Source organism: Chenopodium album, chromosome 9 (assembly GCF_948465745.1).
Source record: "Chenopodium album chromosome 9, dcCheAlbu1.1, whole genome shotgun sequence".
NCBI lineage: Eukaryota > Viridiplantae > Streptophyta > Magnoliopsida > Caryophyllales > Amaranthaceae > Chenopodium > Chenopodium album.
The window spans coordinates 50,479,794-50,503,699 of record NC_137842.1 but is presented as its reverse complement, the minus strand read 5'-3'; the positions used below and the strand labels follow the sequence as shown (position 1 = coordinate 50,503,699).

At 37.6% G+C, this 23,906-nt stretch overlaps 1 long non-coding RNA gene across 8 annotated transcripts in view; it reads left to right on the top strand.

Annotated features, from left to right (window-relative positions):
- The window catches only part of LOC145558550 (uncharacterized), a 35,261-nt gene that overhangs the window by 1,140 nt on the left and 10,215 nt on the right, over window positions 1-23,906 (top strand). Inside the window, exons 3-9 of one of the 8 annotated variants that reach the window (XR_014092533.1) lie at window positions 325-15,244; window positions 15,319-15,471; window positions 15,551-15,885; window positions 16,002-16,139; window positions 16,231-16,338; window positions 17,665-17,830; window positions 17,990-19,133. This is a non-coding gene — a long non-coding RNA (uncharacterized LOC145558550). The other 7 variants (XR_014092530.1, XR_014092534.1, XR_014092531.1 and 4 more) reach the window with 7 other exon arrangements.

Below are 23,906 nucleotides of genomic sequence, written 5' to 3'. Positions count from 1 at the left end.
TTTTTTAATTATCTATGTCGCAAGAAAACTACAATTTTTTTGTGGCTTATGACTAGTGATAAGCCTGCTTCATTGTACATTACTCTATTTTGACATTAAAATGTAGCTTAATCTTGCAGTGTTATGACAGCTTATTGTGACATACAATGTAGAGAATATGAGTCCTAATTTTGTATGGTGATAGCTATGCTCTTATTCCTCCATAAAGATGAAAATTCATGGCTTTTTACCTTAAAGTGATTGTTGTTATTGATCATAAAATGCTAAGATTGGATATATACTAATTTGACTTGTTTTTAAGATGCCTAATGTTTCTCTTTAAAGGTTGAGGATGTTAGTTTGAAATTCAAAGAGATGCATGAAAACATGGATCTTGCACTTTTGCCTGGATCATATGAGAATCTCATAAAAAACTGTCTTGACTCCACTAAGGTACGCACAAACCATAGAGTACTGAGATGGTTCTTCTTATAGTATATTTGTCCTGATGCACTCAATGCCATATGTCATGCTTGTGAGGAGAGCTGTGAATTTATATTAGTATGCTTTGTTTCAAGTCGTAGTTCTTATGCTAGCTATGGTCATTTCATTTAATTCATTGCTAAGTTTATGTGAAGTAATGTAATGGTTAGATCTCGTAATGATATTGTTTTAGTACATAGAGGTTTTTGTGATGCTGACCTTATCATTTTGATTGTTAAACTCATGGTGAAATGTAGTGTGGAAGCATGTTATAATGTTTGGAGGATCATATGTGGGTTTTAAAGATTGTTTTTGGTAATTTAAAGCACTGCTATGATTGTATCTTAAATGCCATTACTTTATTTTTTTGTTTAGGAGTAATGAAGTCTTATTATTAAAGGTATAATGGGTACAATTCTCCCTACAATCGTTAGTGCATGATGGTCAAGGCTTATTGTCACTTGTCTTTTTTATTATATGTTGTCTATGTTTATGTTTATATTTCTAATGTTATTTTTATAGAATTTTTGCCATAAATGTTTTCAAAAGCCTATTAGCTAAAATGGTAGAGCAATGTGCTATTGCACATAGATGTAGGTTCAAGTCCTACACAGGTTTTAATTATACTAGCAAGTGTGAATTCAATGAGGAAAAAGAAAAAAAAAATTGTATTTTGGGTATCGCTATTGAAGAATTATACTTTTCAAAAAATCACTTTACGCATCGCCTCATAAAAAGCAGGGGACTCATAAAATATACCTAACGCGTCGCCTATAATGAAAAAGGCGACTCATAAACCAACCTAACGCGTCACTTGTAATGAAAAATAAGACTCATAAACCAACTTAACGCGTCACCTGTAATGAAAAAGGCGACTCATAAACCAACCTAATGCGTCACCTGTAATGAAATAGGCTACTCATAAACCAACCAAATGTGCCAGGCCATAGGCGACACGTAAGGGGGGTACCTATTGTGTCGGTGCCTGTAGTGTCGCCCTTGAAGCGATGTGTAAGATGGTTTAGAGGCGACTCGATAGGGGTTTTTTTGTTGTAGTGACTTTTGCTTTATTCAGTAATCAAATGACGTGAAAGGTATTCATCACTGGGTTTGGTTTTGGGGAGACACATTTGGGTTTATACAATAGCCTTAAAACACTTTAATCAAAAGTCTAAACCATTATACATCACAACCATTCAATAATTTACAAATCAAGAACCTAGGGTTTCAAAAATTTGGGATTTTTAATTTAAAACATAATCTAAAAATTAATTAACATAATACTTATAATCAAACATCAAAATCAAATCCCAAAACTCATAATTAACAATTAGATTTAAGTATAGATTAGTTTTCAACATCAAAGATTTATTTTTTTTATATGTTCGAAAAAGGGGAAGAGAGAAAATAGCGGCAGCCACCACGCCGGCTGCAAGAGCCGGTGGCCGCCTGCTGGCGGCGGGCATCCACCTTCTGCCGGTGGTCGGCAGTGGTTGTGAAGGGGGCAGCCGAAAAAAAAGAAAAGGGGAAGGGGAAAAAGGAGAGGTGAAAGGAGAGAGAAGTTTACCTTGAGTTTTCTCCACTCTGGGAAAAGTTAATTTGCCTCATATGTGGGATATTTATACCCCTTCTCTACAAACCTTTTTTCCCTAACTTTCCTCTTTTAATTTTCCTAATCTCGTCCCTAATAAAACTTTACTAAAATAATATTTTCCTTAAATTAAACCCCAACTTAATTAAATTAATTTATTAAATAAATTTTCCTCTTATAAATATTTCCAAACTTATTTAAAATAAATAATTAAAATACTTTAAATAAAACAATTCAATTTAATTAAATACTTCTCAAAATACTTATTTTAATTAAAATACGTATAAAAATATGAGGTATTACAGTCTACTCTCCTTAAAAGAAGTTTCGTCCCGAAACTTGGGAAACAAAATTCAAAGTTTTTCCTCACTTAGTATAATATTGCTGTACTTTTTGTCATACCTTTACCTTACTGTGTCTCTTGAGAACACAATAACTTAAAATACTCATTAAAATTGTGCAAAAAGCAGAAAAATAACTGAAAATATATAGAAAAAGCGCGAAATTCAGCCGCATTCTACCCCCCCGAAAGAAAACAAGTTACATCCCCATAACTTAAGGGAATTTCTTTTTCATTTCATCTTCTGCCTCCCAAATGGCTTCCTCATATTCTTGGTTAGACCATAGCACTTTAACAATCTTGACATTCTTATTGCGTGTACTACGCACTTTACTATCAAGAATTTTGACAGGTCTCTCTTCATAGGATAAACTTTGGTCTAGCTCAATGGTTTCAGGTTGTAGCACCTGTATGTACCTTCTTAATTGAGACACATGAAATACATCATTCACTTTGCTTAGCTCCATAGGTAAAGCCAACTTATAAGCTACTTTGCCTATTCTTTACAGTATTTCATATGGACCAATATAATTTGGGCTCAGTTTTCCTTTATTTCCAAATCTCATTACTTCTTTCATTGGTGATACCATTAATAATACTTTGTCACCAACATCGAATTCCTCCTCTCTACGCTTCAAATCTGCGTAGCTCTTTTGGCAATCTTGACCTGCCTGAATCTTAGTTTGAATTTCCCTTACTTGTTTCACGGTATCCTCGATCATTTGAGGCCCTAGAATCATTGTTTCACTTATATCGTTCCAACAAATTGGACTACGACAATTTCTCCCATATAATGTCTCAAATGGAGTAATTCCAATACTCGCATGATAACTATTATTGTAGGAAAATTCAATCAAATCCAAACTATCCTCGCATCCTCCTTGGAAGTCTATAACACAAGCTCTCAACATGTCCTCTAAGGTTAGAATGGTTCTCTCAATTTGTCCATCTGTGGCAAGGTGAAACGTTGTACTCATCTTAAGTGTCGTACCAAAGTTTTCCTGTACGCTTTTCCAGAATTTTGAACCTGGAATCTCTGTCATACACAATATCTTTTGGAACTCCATGTAACCTCATAACATTCTTGATGTAAGCTTTTGCAAGTTGTTCCATCATCCAAGTCTCCTTCATTGGTATAAACATCGCATATTTTGTAAGTCTGCCCACCACTACCCAAATGGTGTCATTTCCACTCTTTGATTTTGGAAGGCAAGTCACAAAATCCATTGAAAGGCAATCCCACTTCCATCAAGGAATTTCCAATGATTGCACAGTTCCCTGTGACCTCTTGTACTCTATATTCACCTTTTGGCAAGTCAGCCATTTTGCTACAAATTCTGCAACTTCATTCTTCATTCTAGGCCACCAATACACCTTTTTCAAGTCCTTATATAGCTTACCCCCTCCTGGGTGTATTGAATAGGGTGTATTATGTCCCTCTTACATTATCTTTCTCTTCACTCCCTCACACTTTTGAGGTACACACCATCAACCTTTGTACCTCAAACTTCCATCTTCATGAATTATTAAATCTATAGCTTTGTCTTGTTTTATTTTCTCACGAATCCTATCCAATTTCACATCTCCTGCTTGGTTTTCCCTTATCTCATCGAATATGGTTGGTTGGATAGTCATATTCGCAAGAATGCCAGTTGGTACTCCCCATTCTACAACCTCTAAATTCATTTTACTCATTTCCTTACATAACTCATCCCCCACTATCATGGTATTTAATCCATGACTGGTCTTACGACTTAGAGCATCTGCAACTACATTTGCTTTCCCTTCATGATACTGTATGTCTAAGTCATAATCCGTCGTATATTCTAACCATCTCCTTTGGCGAGATTTCAAATCCTTTTGAGTGAAATTGTACTTCAAGATCTTATGGTTTGTGTAAATTATACATTTCACTCCATACAAGTAATGACGCCAGATCTTTAGTGCAAAGATAATTGCAGCAAGTTCCAAATCATGGGTTGGGTAATTTACTTCATGGGTTTTTAATTTCCTTGATGCGTATGCAATCACCTTTCCATTTTGCATAAGCACACATCCCAAACCATTCTTTGATGCATCACCATACACATCATAGATACCACTATCGTCTAGCAGTGTTAGCACTAGTGCTGTAACCAGCTTCTATTTCAAGAGTTGGAATGCTTCTTCACACTTATCATCCCACTCAAACTTCTTTTCCTTCTTCATTAGAGTAGTCATAGGTTAAGCAATCACCGAGAAATATTTCACAAAACGCCTATAATATCCTGCCAAACCTAGGAAACTCTTAAGTTTTAGGTGTAGACCAACCCTTCACAACTTTGATTTTGGCTGGATCTACTTCCACGCCATCCTTAGACACAAAATTACATAAGAATGCTGCCTTTTCCAACTAAAATTCACACTTAGAGAACTTTGCATAAAGATTGTTTTCTCTCAGTGTTTGTAGAATTGCCCTAAGATGTTCTACATGCTCCTCTTTGTTCTTCAAATACACCAATATATCATCTATGAACACTACTACAAACTTATCCATATACTGATGAAACACCCTATTCATCAAATCCATAAAGATTGCTGGAGAGTTTGTCAATCCAAATGGCATTATTGTAAACTTATAGTGTCCATATCTTGTCCTAAAAGTGGTTTTAGGAATGTCTTCATCTGTATTAGAAAACACGGAAGTGGATATTTGTTCTTTTTTTTCACCTTATTCAATTCTCTATAATCAATGCACAACCTCATGCTCCCATCTTTCTTTTTAACAAACAGAACTGGTGCTCCCCAAGGGGATGCACTCGGTCTTATGTACCCTTTTTTCCAACAGATCCTGCAATTTCTCCTTTAACTCGCTCATCTCTGTAGGTGCCATCCGATATGATGCCTTGGATATTGGTGCTGTCCTTGGGACTAAGTCTATAGTGAAGTCAATTTCTCTCTTGGGTGTCATTCCAGGGATTTCGTCCGAAAATACATCTAGAAATTCATTCACTTCCTCTATATCTTTTGGCTTAGTTTCCTCCTCATGATCCATGTTCCTCACACTACATAAGTACACAAGATGTCCCTTTTTCATGTACTTTGCCAACTTCAACTTAGAAATCAACCTAGGGCATTTGGCTTTACCATGCATCCAATAAGTCACCGCCTCACTCTCTTTTGTGGTCATTTTTACTTTCTGCGACCGACAACTTATTTCTGCATTGTACTTGCTCAACCAATCCATTCCTAGGATGACATCAAAATCCTTTAACCCAAACTCGATTAGGTCAGACAGAAACACTTTTCCTTTGATCTCTAAAGGTACATTTCTAAAGGTTTTGGAACAATTCACTACCCCACCCGTTGGAATGATTATTGGTAAATCTACTACTTCTACTGTTTTCAAAGAATCTTTAAGTTTTGAAACTATTCTTTTTGAAATGAAACAAAAAGTTGCACCAGAATAAAATTAAACTTTAACAGGAATAGAGTGAATAGAAAAGGTACCAGTGATGACATCTTTCGTGGAATTAGCCTCATGCCTACTCAACACATTCAATTTTCCCGCAGCTCCACTTTTCTGGTGGTTATTCCCATTGCTGCTGTTATTGCTGTTCTTTGCTCCATTATGTTGCGCTCCCTTATTCTTGTTGAAGTTATTGTTGTTTCCCTGAAAGTTCCTTTGGGTCCCTCCTAAATTATTGTTTTGTTTGTTCCCATTAGAACCTTTGAAGAAATACTCGTACTCTCTATGCCCCATCTTGTTACAAACACGACAAACAACCAGATTTCCATCATAGTTCCTTCTAGGATGGTTATTCTTGCAAATTCTTGCAACTCTTGCAAAAATAGTGCCTCTCATTTCTGTTATTCCCTTGGTTATTGTTTCTAGCCCCTCCATTGAAGTTACGTCCTCCTTGACGATTGTTACCTTGGGAATTGTTGTTGTTGTTGTGGAAGTTGTTGTTGTTATGGTGGTATTTCTGCTTCTTGAAATTTTTCTGGTTACCCTGTTGGTTCCCAGAGTTCTGTCCCACTTCTTTCCTATTTTCTTTTACTTCCACATCAACCAGTTCCTTCTTTTTCTTCAACTCAAGAGCATACAAGTGTGCAGCTCTACCATACACTTCATCCAAGGTTTCAAACGCTTGTCCACACAACTTTAACTACAAATCAGTAGTCAAACCACTCTCAAATTTCCTAGCCTTTGCCTTCTCTGTAGAGACAGACTCTTCAGCAAAATGAGACAGCTCAATAAACTTGGTATAGTATTCAGTCACTGTCATTCCCTCCATTCTGAGGTTTGAGAACTCCTTAGCCTTCTGCTTCTGTAAGAAGCTAGGGTAAAACTTGTCTCTCACCTTTTCTTGGAACTTAGTCCAATTGAATCCAAGTAACGCTCTAATAGTTGTCTCATTTTTCTGCCACCAAAGATCAGCTTCACCTCTCAAGTAATAAGTAGCATAACCCACCTTAGAATTTTCTGGGCACCTAACTGCCCCAAATAGTTTCTCAAACTCCCTTAACCAATTTTCTAATATGGTAAGGTTGGTGGTTTTCTTTGGGTCACCTTCTTGAAAAGCTCACCCTGAGCATCCACAATGTTGGTTGAATTTCAGGCCAACTATTAGGCTACAACTCACTACTTCACTCAAATCATTTCCATCATTACCAGAATTATTTCCCCCTGCCATTTTGCTTCTCCTGAATTAAGATCAAGGGTTTATATTATATATGGCTTTGGTTAGCTCTCAAGGCATACACCCATCTATTACTTAACACCCTTGAAACAACCACAATAAAATTTGAAGCTAACAAATTGGGATAGCAAAAGCTAAGAATTCCCTAAATTTGAAGCTTTGTCAACCAATTATAGATTTCTAATCTACCATGCATTTAATAAAGCATCACATCAAAAATAAAAAGTAATTCCCATTAATTTCCCATGGCTTAGAAATGATTTATTGGAATTAACTTGCTTGGAATTTTAGTTATTGGGATGGTGATGTGAAATAGAAGAGTTTTGGAGAATAAATTGAATTATTTATCAATATAAATAAATTAAAAAAGAAATAAATAGGATTTTTATTAATTAAATAAACAAGAATTATCAAAATAATATTAAGTTCTAGAGCTTATGTACTACATAAGCTCACCGACTCATTGTGGTCATGCCACTTATTAATTTAAAACTGAAATGATAGAGATAAATTGTAATTAAAACTGATTATCCAAAACGAGAAAAACTTTAAAATCTAATCCTTTCGGACGTTGTCTCTCTTGTGGGAGGATTGTTTGAAAATTTTGGGATCGAAATCAGAATCATCTGTCTCTTTCATTGGTTCAGGTGTTTCAGGTTCGGTATCTTCTTGTACAAATTCTCTCTCTTCCTCCTCATCAGATGAGATGTCTATTACAATCGGAGTTGGAGGTGGATTTGGACTTGATATCTCCAAAAGTGAATTGTTTTCCTGTTGTTGTTCCCCATTTTCTGCTTGATTTCACCTTTGAAGAAGAAGAAGAAGAAGAAGAAAAAGAAGAAGAAGAAGAACTTTCAGACTGATGTCCTGGTAGAGTATTATTCTCTCCTGGATTGTTATAACAATAATAAGGGTATGGAAGGTGCAAATGTTGACAATGTGCTTTTTCAACCCTGACGAGGTAATTGGTTAGGAAAGCATAATCTGGGCACCATTGACCATAATAATCTTTGTATTTGTGGTAGTTTGGAATGTCTCCCGGAAGATAAAAGTCAGAAAATCTTTCTTTGACAACAAGATAAGGAGGCACTTTTGGGAGACAATGAACAATCATAGCTGAAATGCGGTCAGGGGTGTCATAAACTCTTTCTCGTAAGACATTACTCATATAGGAACAAAAATATCGGATCCTTTCTACATAATCATAGGGGTGTTCATTATGTTTCTTAACAACTTTCCATGTAACACCCTAGAAATTCCTTTCCTTTAAAATACCTGTTTTGCCCTGTTTAAAACTTTAAATAGGAATATCTAAGACATTACCTCCACCGTGATAACGGTTAAGAAAACTATCAATGACACACAGTGGAAGGCTAATTTCAAAACATTTCAAACCAAGTCAACATTGAAAATAAAACAACGAAATAAAGTCAAACCAAAGTCAAACAAAGTAAAATAAAATTAATCTACAACTTGGAACCATTGTAGGCCCTTATTAAAAAAAAAAAAAACTGAATTTAAAACCCTTTCCGTTATTCACATATAAATAAATAAGTCATAAATAAGTAAAGCAATAACACATTCATATACTTATAGAAACTAGCATGATTCGCTCTTCACTCATGCCCATTCATGAATATGCTTCATCACCTGAAAAAATTATCTCTACTTGTTTCCACATCTCTCCATTAAAAATGGGTCATCATAGGGCCAAGATGAAGACAAGTTTAACAAACACACAATCAGCAAAGCTAAGTACATAAGCGTAATTAACACACTAACATCCAATTTCCCATCAACACACAACTAATTACCTCGTTGCACCTGTTTTTCAAGTATACAACATTCAATAAAAGTTCTCACTAGACACTACATAATTTATTTAATGTTGACTACGCATCGAACGGGTTTCCCACTCAACCTCCCCCAAACAAATTTGATGTTACTGACACGGGAGCTAACCGTGCCAGCATCAATAACCACTCATAAGTGGCGGAATTCCTGCGCATAATAATAATAAAAAGGAATGTACAACGGCCCGTACTCAAGTAGAAGTTATGATAAAATATAAGTCACTTAACTCCCCCCATATGTTCATACGCAAGGTATATACGTTCCAAGAGTTTTGGTGTGTAATCTCTTTCACTTTATGTTATTTACATATTATTAGACTTGGTGATGACTCTCAAACCATCATTCAATCAACAATAATTATTCAATCAACCAAATATACCAATTTAATTCTTGAATAATTAGCGACCACATAATATTTAATGTTGAATCCTTTTTAATTCTACCTCGGTGCCAATGACATCTTAAACGCATATAGCGCCACAAATCCTATACCCCGGTGTTAAAAACACCTTAAGTTCACTAAGGCACCAACATACAATTTATTTCTCGTGTACATAGAAACTTGTATAGCTCTTTCCTCATGCCTATAGCACCAATAAAAATTATATGAACCATAATAAAATTTCTTTTCAATATTCCAAGCCAAATTAAACATTTAGTTTGATTAAACATGCTCTCAAACATGCCATAAATATATATATGGTTCATAAATAATATTCCAAACTATTAATTTCCATTTAATAATCCATCACGAATAATTTGTGCTTCATAATCCAATCACCAATAACATCCAAACCACAATTTCTAATCCAAACCTAGCATGATACTACTTGTAATCAATTTAACACATTTAACATGCTATTATATTAATATAATCATTCTAAGTACGCGAATGTACCTTATATACGATCTTAGAATCGCCACGACTAATAAAAATCACTCACTTCAAAATCTCCTACAATTTAAAATTATAGAAGACTACAATTTAAAATTATAGAAGACTATTAAAATCCACTTTACACAAATTTCCGGGAATATATACTATTGACCCCTCATAATTTAATTAAAATAAGGTGAAATTATATTTAAAACATCATAATTAAATCCCAATTAATGGGTAATTTAAATTCCATACAGAAACTTGATTTTAAATGCTCTACTAAAAATTCCAGCACTATATTTTAATTAAAACTTGCTGTAATTAAGCCTTAAAACACTGTAATCAAAGGTCTAAACCATTATACATCATATCCCTTCAATAATTTACAAATCAGGAACCTGGGGTTTAAAAAATTGGGGCTTTTTTTTGTTTAAAACATAATCTGAAAATAAACATAATCTAATTAACATAATACTAATAATCAAACATAAAAATCGAATCCCAAAACTCTTAATTAACAATTAGATTTAAGTATAGATTAGTTTTTAATATTAAAGATTTAATTTTTTTTTATATGTTCGAAAAAGGGGGAAAGAGAAAACAGCGGCAACCACCACGCCGGGTGCCAGTGCCAGTGGTTGCCTACTAGCGGTGACTGATGCTGCTGGCGGTAGGCGGCCACCTGTTGCCGGTGGTCGGCAGTGGTGGTGAAGGGGAAAGCCCAAAAAAAAAGAAAAGGGGAAGTGTAAGGAGGGTGATTCTGTCTAAGGGGTACTCTCCTTAAATGCCCATGGCCCTTTAAAAGCCTAGGACTTTACACTTGTTAGGGTGTATTAGGATTTGAATTCCTGACTGTTTGGGGGACATTGAATTAGAAATGATTCTATCATACACTCTTTTTTGTAAGGAACAAGTAGGAGTCGCCAATGAGTTTTAGGAAAACCCATAAACCTCGTTCATGCCTTTCTCCCAAGTAGAGTTCAAGGGATATTTAGCATGAATCATAAGTTTACCCATGCCCAAATTGGTCTACATAAACCAGAAATGAGTTCGGGAGCGAGGGTACTAAGATAACGTTCCCTTTAGAGGGGAATCGCGATCCTAGCCCTAGTGCGACCTCTACTAGCTCTTCCTTTGCACAATTTCATCACCAAACAATATATGCAACGTGATACCTAAAACTATGTTAGTTGATTTTATTTACACACGTCAATTCACGTAGGAATTACATCGTAAGGTCGTTATTCTTATTTAATTAAATTCGTGAAAAGAACAAGAAAATAAACAATATTAGCCTTGGCTTAAGTGATCAACCAACAATTATTTTATTCAATTCTAATCTTTATTTAATGAAAGATGCTATATGGAATTGATTAATTAATTATTTTAAGGGTGATCAAACAACACTAATTAATTAATTAAGGTTCTTTTAAACAAAGAAAATAAACGTGATTTAACTAAGTGCTCGGGAATTTACCACTTCTCTTTGCTAGATATCCGTTTAGAACACTTATGGATTCCTTCTTGTTGGGGAACCTCCACCGTAGTAACAAAGTATCAAAGGGGGTGAGTGTTTAGGACAAGAGGGTTAGGAAGCATAAGTTCACCAGTATTCTGCCAGCGTTTTAGGTTATTTTCTGTGTGTTTAAGCCTCAGGTTAGGGTCTTATTTATAGGGAATGATTAGGTTTAGGGTTAAGAGCATTCTGCCGCAGCAGGTGTCGCGCGCAACTAATAGAGTTGCGCGCAGCTGTTACGCGCAAGTGAATAAGTCGCGCACAGATGATGCGCGCAGTTATTTGTCTTACGCGCAACTCTATGGTAAGATTCGATTTTCAAATATTTTGATATTCTGAATCTCTAGAAGTTGCGCGGAGTGCTGCGCGCAACTGAATAAGTTGCGCGCGACAGCTGAGCGCGTCTTTGTGAGATGCGCGCGATATTTTTCCGCAGCAGCTTAAATTTTAACCTAGACGCTCCTAAATCCGTCATTATTGGGTTTTAAGCACGGGCTTAAGCCTAATTATGATCGGGTTTAGTTAATTGGACCTTGTATTGGCCTTATTCTTTTATTCGGGCTAGTCTTTGTGTTTTGTGGCTTAACCAGTTATCCATAAGTATTCTTTACTTTGATCCAACACGAAGATGGATTTATTTATCGTCATTGCACTTCCTGTCGGGACAGGAGGCCAAAAGTAGATGTCTACATTTAGCCCCCACTTTGATCGAGGAAAAATCCTAGACTCATTTTGCGAAGTTCTCTAAGATTAGAGAATCTTTCAGTTACATTTAAGGATGTCAAAATAGTCCTCGGTTTGCTAAGTATTTGAAACAAGTAGCTATTAAGGCTAGAGAAAGCTTTCCCTAGTCTTAACACGCTAAAGAATCTAGATTGATCCTTTGCAATTGTAGAATACTTTTACAAGTAAATGTATTTTGGGTGATGTCAAGTCATGAGAAAAGATCAGTTTTAAAAAGAATAAAAGGGGATGATTTCTTCTCAATCATGTCATCGTTGGTCTAAAGTCCCTTGATATGTCATTAAAACTTTAGCCTGACTTTAACAAAGTAACAAGAATAAAAAAGGGGGTTTTCGATATTCAAACCGAAAAGGGTCCGGCATTCGAGCCGGGTCCGGTATTCGAACCGGATGTCCACAAGATAGAAATACATGTCTTAGGACTGGAGGCATATATCCAAATCCAGTGAGAGAGAAGAAAGTTACCAACTCTCTCAGCAGCTTTGTCCACAAGATGAGTACCCGTGACTCAAGACTGGGGGCACGTGACTACATAGGTGCGACATTGTCTCATCGCTCTTTATATAGGGGGTGGACGGACACCCTAACTGCCCAGTAAGTTAGTAAGCTCACTAACTACCGTATTTGCTTCCATTCAAGAAATGCCCGTTCCTGAAGGTTCGGAGCGCCTGTCGACTCGTTAGCTAACGCCTACAGTAAATAGTCTACCTTTAAGTTCCGAGAGGTAGGTCTCGCAAAGCTTGGGCTGAGGTGAAATTTTACGCAACACCTACGCCGTACAATTTTACGCTGTACGCTACGCCATTTGCATTTTTATGCTACGTGAAAACGCCTTCCTTTTACTTCGGACGTGAAAAAGAAGAAAACCCGGATACTTATAACGTCAGTACAGTAAAATGACAAACCTGTCTATGGGTGCTTTTACGTAAAGCACCACCACGGAACCTCTTAAGGCACGCTTACGAACAACGTTCAAAACGTATGCTTGGGGAAGGCACAAAGCACGCTGTGCATGCAAAACGATGCAAAAAACTATGAAAGAAGAAAATAAACTACAAATGCAAAGCAATTAAAAGAATTTTGATGATTTGTGCGCCATTACGTCTAATAACGAGCAAAAACCGTTGAAAAAATAATCAAACGGATCAAAATCCGGATATCGGTCATTTTAGTGACCAGTATTCGCGCGCAACTCAGTGGGTCGCGCTGGCCAGGCGCGCACATCGTTCTGAGTTGCGCTGCTACGTCACGCGCAATTTCTGGAGTTGCGCGCGACACTCAATTCAGCAAAAAGAAAATCGCGAATGCGATTTTTCATTTCGCTCTCTCTCTTTCCTTCCTCTATTTTCGACCCTTTTCACTCTAAAGAGCTCCATTTTTTGCGATTTTCAAAGTTGAAGGAAGCAAATCTCGCTCTTAATTCATATTTGCCATAATCCAATGTAATTTTTTTGCTTAAATTCGTTCATTCTTGGCTGGCATTCGAGCGTTTTTCTAATCGTAAAACCCCAAATTTTTAATTTAGGGATTTTTGATTCGGTAAATTATTCTTGAAATTGTTTGTTTCATGTTGTTGTGCTATGTTTAAGGAGTGTTTTGCAACAAATTTCATGAAAAATGGTTAAGTATTGAACCTTATATGAGCATTTCTTTTTTTAAGTTTGTTCTTTGCTTTGTTTGATCGAATTTTGCTCGAATCTGTTGCTTTTCTTGCTCATTTTGGTTATACTTGTTGATTTTGATGTAGATTGTAGTATTAGAACTAGTATTACTTTATAATTCACATTTTGCAAATTTTGAAATTGAAAAAATGGCGCGAAGTGTATACTTAGCTTGTTTTTGCCATATTCGAACTTCAAGATTGTTTGGTAGACGATAATTGTGTTGGTATTACCATTATTCGTCTTGGAATAGTTGATTCTTTGAGATTTTGAAATATAATCCCTTGAATGCTTAGTTGAAACTGCTATAGGATGGCTTTTGTGGGTGTTAAAAGCCCCCATTTACTAAGTATGACTACAGGTATCGTAGCCCCCAAGTATGGGTGGCATTCGATTTTTGTGTTTTGTCCTATAGGCAGCCGTAATGCTGTCAAAAAGGATCTAGAACACGATTATTAGTTTAGGAAAATGAACTAATAGAAAAATATTGTCTATCATAGCATGGATTCGCCTCCATTTGTTGACGCGGAGGAGATTCTAGGCGGCCCTGACGAGGTAGTTTGCCCTCGAAAGAGGGTGACCCGGCCTCGTGAGGAGGTTCGAGAGCGACGCGCCGCCGCTGATCGACGTCGCCAGGAGGATGTGATCTGGGAGGCTCCTCCCAACTGGGACCCTAGGGTCCTTAAGTGGGATCCAGACCATCACGTCTCGGTTCGAGGGTGGCGCGACATCGTGAGTTTCTTACGCCTTCTTTTTTTTTACTTTCCCTCCTTTCTTTCAAAAACTGTTTTTTATTATTTTAGCTCTCTCTCTCTTCTCTCTTTTTTTTAGAGTGAGTCTAGCATGCGTCTATATGGATCTGGTGACCTGCGGACTCGTTTTAAGAGCTTACCCAACGAGGTAAAGGAGATTGTGGAGGTTTTAGGGATCGATCGTGCGTTAGCGGCTCTTCGGGATTTGTCGAGTTAGTCTGCTTCGTCAGCTTTCCTCCGCGGATTGCTAGAGTTTTGGTGGGACTCCACCAATACTTTTCACTTTTCGTGGGGAGAGATGATGGTCACCCCTTACGACTTCTCTATGATCACGGGTTTTCCTTTTGTAGGTGAGCCTGTAGTTATAGAGGTCGTAACGGGGCAGGACTTGAGACCGAGGGATCTCGTGGGGGATCGTCTGGCGGCGATCCTCCATGTATATCCTCAATCTTGTCCGTACTCGATTCTTGCCGACGAGTTGTAGGCTGACGAGGTTGACCGGTAGTGTACATCTGAGCAGCTGGCTCGGATATACATTTCCCACATTCTTTCCGTTACTCTCTTGAGTGATCGGGCAAAGCGTTTCCCTATCGGGTTACTTACTTGCCTCATAGATTTGGGGCAGGTAAGTAACCTGAAGTGGGCGGAGGTGTCGTATGCTCGTTTGCTTAAAGCTATGGGCAAGACGACCCGGGTAGTTGATCATGCGGCAGCTACTGAGGTGCCTCGGATCTCCCTTACATGGCATGGTCGTATCCTTGAGGTACGTAGTTTAAACTTTCTTTTAATTTTTTATTATTCATTTTTCTCTTTTTAAGCCGTTTCTCCTTTGTTTAGGCTTGGGGATACTCGTACCTGCGTTTCCAAGCCCCTAGGATGCTCGGGGCTGCTTGCTTTCCTATCGGCCATTGACTGGCTACGATTAGGAAAAGGCGAGCTACTTCAGCCGGCGACTTTCGCCAGAGGATTCTTTCGGCGACCCATGCGTCGGTGAGTATTTTGACAACACCTGTGTATTTTTCTTTACATATTATTATTTTGCTTTGATGATTTCATGTGATTGCATTAGATCGATCTCCGTCCTTGTAGTTTGATCGTCGGAGTCCCTGAGGATATCTGGTCCGACATGGTTCGCTGCCGGTTCCGGGCTTTTTACTCGGGACTCCCGGTGCTCCAGAGGACGGACGTTTGATTTTTAGGCAGCGCGTTCTCTGGCAGCATTAGTCAGAGGAGCCGATAGTTCCTGTGGATCCTCCGATCCGGATGTTACGTCTGGATTTGCTTTCGACCGAGGATCGGGCTTAGGCGATCCTTCGTTATCCATCAGATCAGCTGGTGCTGCCGGATGCTCCTTATCCGGCTTTCATTACATCCAGGCTGACTCCTTTCCCAGCTTTTGTTCCGGTTAGTATCTTAATTCTTTTTTTTTCTTCTTTCTTTTTTTTTTGTTTCTATTTATTTTTCAGAACTTTGACACCCCCTTTTTTTATTATATATATATATATATATATATTTCTTAGCGGGTCGAGCTAGGCGGTTGGGTGCCTTCTACAGCGGAGAGCACGTATACCGATCCTGTTGGATCGGTAATTCGTGAGATCCTTCCAGCAGCGGAGGATGATGAGGGGATACCGTTCATTCATGAGACAGTTGAGTCGGTATGTCCTTTTTTGTATATGTACTTAAAATATTTCTATTTTTTGCTTCATATACATTTGTTTACTAACTGTCCTTATATTCTTGGAACAGGTTCCGCACGAGACGGTGAACGGCATGGTGAGGACTATACGTGCTTTCCGAGCTGCTTATCGAAGAGCCCTTGTGACTTTGTCATGCCTTGATCATCGGATGATTGCGGTAAGTTTCATTTCTTTTCTTTTTCGACGAAGTTATTACATTTCATGTATTAATCTTCGTTTTGGGATTTTGCATGATGGACAACAACCGTCTAGCAGTCGCATAGCACCCTGATCCTTTTGTACACATTTTGTTATATTTTTAGGAAACAAATGTACATATTATTTTGTTTTGTTGTACATATGACACTTTTTTTTTTGTATATGTCATTTATATTATTATTATTATTTTTTGTTTCCATTTGTACACACACACACACACACACACACACACACATATATATATATATATATATATAAAACAAAATTTCCGAGGGAGGGAAAGGGTTCCCGACTTACCCCCCTCGAAAAATAACAAAAGAAAGGAAAAAAAGGAAAAAAGAGACTAAAAAGGAAATAAGGAAAATAGAAAAAAAAAATAGGGGAGAAAAAAGAAAGAAGGAAAAGAAGAACAAGAAAATAATAATAATAAAAAAAAGAACAAATAAAAAGGAAAGAAAAGGGACACAAGAGTTAGCAAAAGGCAAGCATTCTGTCATTATGTAAGCTAAAATACGAAAATAAGCCTAAACCACATGTCGCGAAAGAGAAGAGTGCGCAACTGGATGAGTTGCGCGCGGCTATCGCGCGCATGTGATTTAGTTGCGCGTGGGTGTTGCGCGCAACTCATGAGTTGCGCGTGCCATTTTCTGAACTTTTCATTGGGCGAAAATTGCCGAAAATATGCCCCTCTTGGGTCTATTTAAGCATAATTTGGTGTAGGTTTTTTTATCATCTCGCATTCATTCGCTTAGTAATGTTATAAGAACTAAAAAAGAATAATCTCTCTAAATTCTTACTCTTTTTTTTTCCATTGAACAATGGTGAAGACCTTTGAACAACGTTTGAAGCAATGGGTTACCTCCCTTTCAAACGAGGACAAACTAGCTTTCAAAATTTATCACCTTGACCCTCTATTGAATTATATGCAATTAGTGATTAATTTTGATTTCCTTCATGCCGCAGTTAACCATTGGGATTCCAACCACCATCTCTTTTTATTTAAAGGGGACGAAATTATTCCCCTTCCTGGTGAGTTCGAGGCCTTGCTAGGCTTCCCTACAAATACTCTCTCTGTGACTTATTCGCCCCCATCGTTGGAACACATACCTATATTCCAAAGATTTTTCTACTTGTCCGACAATGATATGACCAATATTGGAACTGAAGAAGGCGTGAGTTTAATTCAATTTATTGAACATTTCGTCGCCCCTCGTGACAACATAACTATACAGCGCTTTAAAATTCGTGGTTTATGCTATTGTCTTGTTGTCAATTGTTTACTTAGGAAAGGCAAATAATATGGAGATCATTCCATGGTGTCCGTAGTAGAGCAAATAGAGGGATGTCATTCACCCGCTCCTTTGGCTTTGGCAGAAACCATTTTATGCTTGAATCGCCTTAGAGGAGACCTTAACGAAAATGGTTTCACGGGAAGTCCACTCCTATTACACGTAAGTTTTTTTTTTCATCGTTTTTTGAGTGCAAGCCATGAAGTTGCGTTGGTATGTCCAGCGTAATCTTCTGCGCTGCGCGCGGATGGCGCGCGCAACTTATTCTGATGCGCGCGCCACTTGCTCGTGTAAAAACTGATTTTTTTTTTTATTTTTCAGATGTGGCTCATGAAGCGTTTGCGAATAGTTGATCAGCCACAAAATATCGAGGCTAATGGATTACGGACATTCCCTAAACGTCGAATCCTTTACAAGCACAAGAATGAAGAGGAATGGACATCGTTTTTCTGTCACGGGGTTCCTAACATACGTTTTGTGATTCCTTGGTGGAACATAAATAGTATGGTTGGGAGTAGTCTCAATTGCCCTTACATCAGGCTTTTAGGCCTATCTAGTGCTACTTACATTTTTCCTTGCAGGGTAATGGACAATACGGGATGAAACAGATTATTCCCCCGCAAGACTGTGATGCACCCAAAGATGTGACTTTTAGACCCGAGCGAATTTTCCGTTGGATAGAGTATTGGTCAAGTCTTCCAAGGTGGGTAGTACAAAATCTTGCTGCGAGTATTGTATTATCTTCCTTTTATAAGGCTTCGATGAATGCGGCAGATAAGGGCGAATTGAACAAGGCTCGATCTAAATATCAAACTGCCACGGCTCGCAATCCACCCAAGCCTTTAATGCATTCAGCCACCACTACCCCTCCTAGTGGCCAAAACAAAGGAGTAAGAAGAAAATAGGACTTCTCATCTCCTAAGGCGCGTTCGAAGGAATCCAATAGGAAAGCTCCCTCCAAACCTGCACAAAAAGGTGTAATAATCAAGGAACCTTCGTAACAAACTTGAAAGAGGACTCTAACAAAAGCTTCGGAAAAGGGAAAAAGGGTTGAAAAGGCTCCTATTCCTAAATTGAAGAAAAATGTATGGGTCAAGAAGAAGACTATAGGAGAAAGCTCTAAGGTTTTTGAAAATACTGTGATTGAAACTACTCCTCCATCATCCGTGACAATTGAGGATATAGTGAAGCCTTAGAGTGTTACACAATTTCTCCTTTTTTTTTTTTTTTTTTTTTTTTTTTTAATAAAGTGTAATCACTACTATGCCCCTTTTCTTTATTTATGATCTAGTTCCACAATGTCTCCTTTTTTTTTTTTGAATTTGAATGAAATAAAAATGAGCTTTATGTTTTGATATTTTGATATGACCGAATCATATAGATTGCCGATGTATTCATATCACGAAATCAGGTCATTGCGTAGTTCTAATTCTTTTTTTATTTTTATTTGTTTTTCTTTACCTCCTTAAGTAGAAATTAAATGAAAAAATTAATCAAACTTTGTTTAAAATGAATTAAATCAAAGTTTAATTTTTATATTTCCCTAGTAAATGTTTATATTCACGAAACGCCCTCCTTTTATCGTAAGTAGAAGTTGCAACATCGTTCAAACAAAAAAGTCCGGGTTCGCAATTTTACGATCAGGTGGCGCGTGCAACAACTAAGGTTGCGCGAACCTATCGCGCGCAACAACTAAGGTTGCGCGAACCTATCGCGCGCAACAACTAAGGTTGCGCGAACCTGTCGCGCGCAACTGCATGAGTTGCGCGCGACATCCGCGCGCAACTATTCAAGTTGCACGTGACACCTGTACTACAAGTGTTTCGAATTTTTTTGTATTTCTGTGCTATTACCCCCCCCCCCCCCCAAGTGTGAAGATTTTTTTTTTCGTGAAGTTCGATAAAAAACTGAACACTTAGAACGATTTATTATTTCTAAATTACCCCCCCTCCCCAAGTGTTATTTATTTTATCATGTCATTCGGTAAAATACATATCACTTAGAATCTTTCAATTGAATGCTAATTAAAGTTAGTTATATGAATGAACGAGTTAATCCGGATTTCATATGTGATACTTCTTAAGTCGATCAATGTTTATTAATTGGCGAATTTCATTTCCTCCAATGTCCATTAATCTGACGGCTCCTCCTGATAGGATTTAAATTACGCGGTAGGGACCTATCCAATTAGGTTTGAATTTCCCTCTTGGATCGATTGACGGACCCTTAACCTCGTTTAGTACAAAGTCACCTTCTTTTATATTTCTGGGTTTTACTCTTTTATTTAAATGACGCGCAATGCGCCTTTGGTAGACTTGTACATGATGCAAAGCTCTTAATCGCCGTTCATCGAGCAATAAAAGCTCCTCATACCTCGCTCTTACCCATTCGGCTTTCGGTAGCTTACTTTCGAGTACGATGTGTAGGGATGGTATTTCCAGTTCGACTGGTTGAACTGCGTCCATTCCGAAAACTAAGGAGTATGGAGTTACTCCTATTAATGTTCGTATAGATGTTCTATAACCCCATAGTGCGAAGTGTAGTTTATTCGGCCAATATTTATAATTTTCTACCATTTTCTTAATGATGACTTATATTTTTATTTGCTGATTCTACAGCTCCATTCATTTGAGGTCTGTATGGGGATGAGTGATGATGTTTTACTTTATAACGAGTTAAGAGGGTCTCGACTTCAGCTTTGGATTGAGATCCTTGATCACTAATTAGTTCGTGTGGAACTCCATATCTACAAAATATGTTTTGTTTGAGAAACTTTGCGACATGTTTAGAAGTGATATTCGCGTAAGAAGCAGCCTCAATCCACTTGGTGAAGTAATCGATGGCTACCAATACGTACTCGTGCCCTCCTGCTCCAGTTGTAGAGACTTTTCCAATTATGTCAATTCCCCAAGTTGAAAAGAGCCAATGAGAAGTGAGATTATATAGTTCGGATGGTGGAAGGTGTTGTAAATTAGCAAAAATTTGGCACTCTGGACATTTTTTGACATATTGTATGCAATCATGTTCCATAGTGGACCAATAGTACCCTTGTCGCGAAATTATTTTTGCAAGCATTTTACCATTCATGTGAGGTCCACAAACACCTTTGTGAGTATTCTCCATAAGGCGTGTGGTTTCGGGTTGGTCTATACACAATAAACTTTGACCATTAGGTCCTTTTTTGCTTAATTGACCATTTAATAGACCGTATTGAGCCGCAAGTGTTCGTAAGGCTCATTGGTCTTTCGATGAAGTATTTTCGGGATATGTGCCATGAGTAATATATTGGAGGATATGATCATACCAAGGATTGTTCCCTTCGATGTCATTTATTTCCTCTATTTGAGTTGCAATATGATGGTTCTTCTCTTCTATCAACGCAAAATGGCATCATATTCAAGTGATCTGGAATGTTGATCATTGAGGCTAATTTTGCTAGCGCATCGGCAAATTGATTATCATCCCTTAGGATCCCTTGGGAGATATTTAAAGTCAATACGTTCAAAGTGCTCGACGAGTTGCTCTAGGTGTGCTTGGTATAAGATCATTGTGGAGTTCTTTATTTTCCATTTTTTCAGTATATGATTTATAATCAAACTGGAATCTCCATATACCTCTAATTTTTGCACACCTATGCTAGATGCTGCTTCTAATCCAATAATGCACGCTTCACATTCTGCGGCATTATTAGTAACCTCACGGTCTAGTTTGACAGAGATTGGAGTATGTGCTCCCTATGGACTTATGAGTAACATTCCTACGCCACATCCCTTTTTATTGGATGCACCGTCGAAGTACATTACCCATTTGTCATCTTGTGTCATGAGAATCTCTTCATCCGGAAGATGAGTAGTTTTTGCATGACTTGTTTGAATTGGATGTTGGGCCAGAATGTCGGAAATTACTTTACCCTTCATTGATTTTTCTGGAATATATTTTAATGCAAATTCGGCCAACATCACCAACCATTTGGATATTCTTCCTTGTATAGGTGGTTGTTCAAACAAATACTTTATCGGATTTTGTTGAGAAATCACATGAGTAGTGTGTGGTAGCATATAATGTCGTATTTTTTTAGTTGCCCACACTAATGCTAAACTTGTCTTTTCTAAGGTGCTATATTTCGTTTCATATTAGATGAATTTTTTACTTATGTAACATATTGCACGCTCGACTTTTTCTACCTCTTGTGATAACATGGTGCCCGTGGCCGTGTCTGTATCTGTAATGTATAGCCTAAGAGGTAGTTTGGGTACTGACGGTGCTAAAATCGGTGGACTTTTGAGATAATCTTTGATTTTCTCAAAGGCCCTTTCGCATTGATTGTCCCATTCATGTTTTTCCTCTTTTTTCAATGCTTTAAATATTGTCTCACAAGTCATAGTTAATTTGTTGATAAATCGACTAATGTATTGTAGTTTGCCAAGGAACCCCCTAATTTCTTTTTCTGTTTGAGGGGGAGGCATATCAACAATTGCCTTTATTTTAGAGGGATCGATCTCAATACCGCGAGTGCTTACTACGTATCCGAGTAACTTGCCGGAAGTTACTCTGAAGGCGCATTTTTGTTGATTTAATCGCATGTTGTATTTTTTTTTTTATGCGAGTGAATAATTTGCGTAAAGCTTTTATATGTCCCATTCTATATTTGGACTTTACAATCATATCATCCACATACACTTCTATTTCTTTATGCATCATATCATGCAAGAGAGTTATAGCCGTTCTTTGGTACGTAGCTCCTGCATTTTTTAAACCAAATGGCATGACTGGATAGTAATACGTACCCCAAGGGGTGATAAAGCATGTCTTTTCTTCGTCTTCTTTTGCCATTAAAATTTGGTTGTAACCTGCGTATCCATCCATAAAGGATAACATCGCATGTTCAGTCGTGTTATCTACCAATATATCAATATGTAGTAGAGGAAAATCGTCTTTAGGGCTAGCCTTATTAAGGTCCCTAAAGTCGACACACATGCGAACTCGTCCATCCTTTTTAGGGACTGGGACGATGTTCGCTACCCATTTTGGATATTTACATACGCGAATGAAACCTGTGTCCAATTGTTTTTGTACTTCTTCTTTTATTTTTAACGCGATGTCAGGTGTCATTCGTCGAAGTTTTTGTTTTACTGGTTTAGAGATAGGGTTCAAGGGAATGGTATGTTCCGCAATTTCCCTATCTATTCCAGGCATGTCCTTGTATGACCAAGAAAACACGTCTTCGAATTCTTTGAGCGTCGATATGAGGGTTGATCTCTCTTCCGGATTTAGAGTTAAGCCAATTTTGACTTCTCTTTTGTTTTCATTAGTTCCTATATTGATTGTTTCAGTTTCTTCAATGATAGGGTTCCTTTGTTCTCGTTCATTCATTAGTTCAACCAACTTATTAATATCCTCATTAGATTGATTGTTATAGCATTCGAAAGATTCAATAGAAGGCATATACTCGGAAATATAGCTCATATTATTAGAATAAAAAGAAAGTACATTAAGAGAAGTATCATTTTTGGGATCTTCGTCCTTAGAAAAAGAAAATAAAGACTCAGTAATGGCAACAAGGCCTAGATTCTCAGCTTCCCTAGAGTCTATAATAGATTCGTCGTCCGATTCTTCAAACATCTTCCCTTCGCTTGTGACGATTTTCAGCTTATCGCCTTTGTGATTGGTCCACTTGAAAGATTTCCTCCACCCATGATCCATGGTTTCATTAGAAGGGGTGATCAATGAAGTTGGGTCAAAAGCTTCATCTTGGATGGCATTTTGATTGGTCATCGCAGCGACATGATTTTGTTTTAGTCCAAATAGCAAGTTAAATGCTTGCCTATCATAGCACCCTGGAATTGGGTATTTTGATTTAACGATACTAAAATCGTCATCCAAGAAGTAGCAATCGTGAAATATTTCGAATCCAGGCTTCTTGATTCCTTCCAAAACTAGTGGTTCTGGAAAGTCATAGCATGGGTAGTCTTCTCCCTCCCTAATGAATTGTCCATTAAGGGTTTGTTGGTAGGATGGAATTAAAGTGACTATCCCTTTCTTGTTGTTGTCTCTACGTGCTTTGTTTTTCACATCGTGAGACTTCAATTCTTCTTTGGTTGGTTTATATCCCAATCCAAAGGAGAAGCTTTTGTTTGGGATAGGAAGTAAGAAAGATTTCTTCATTCCTATTCCTAAAGGCTACCCATTAAAGTAACTACTCTTGAGTAAGATGTTGTTTACTATCCGGGTGGAATAT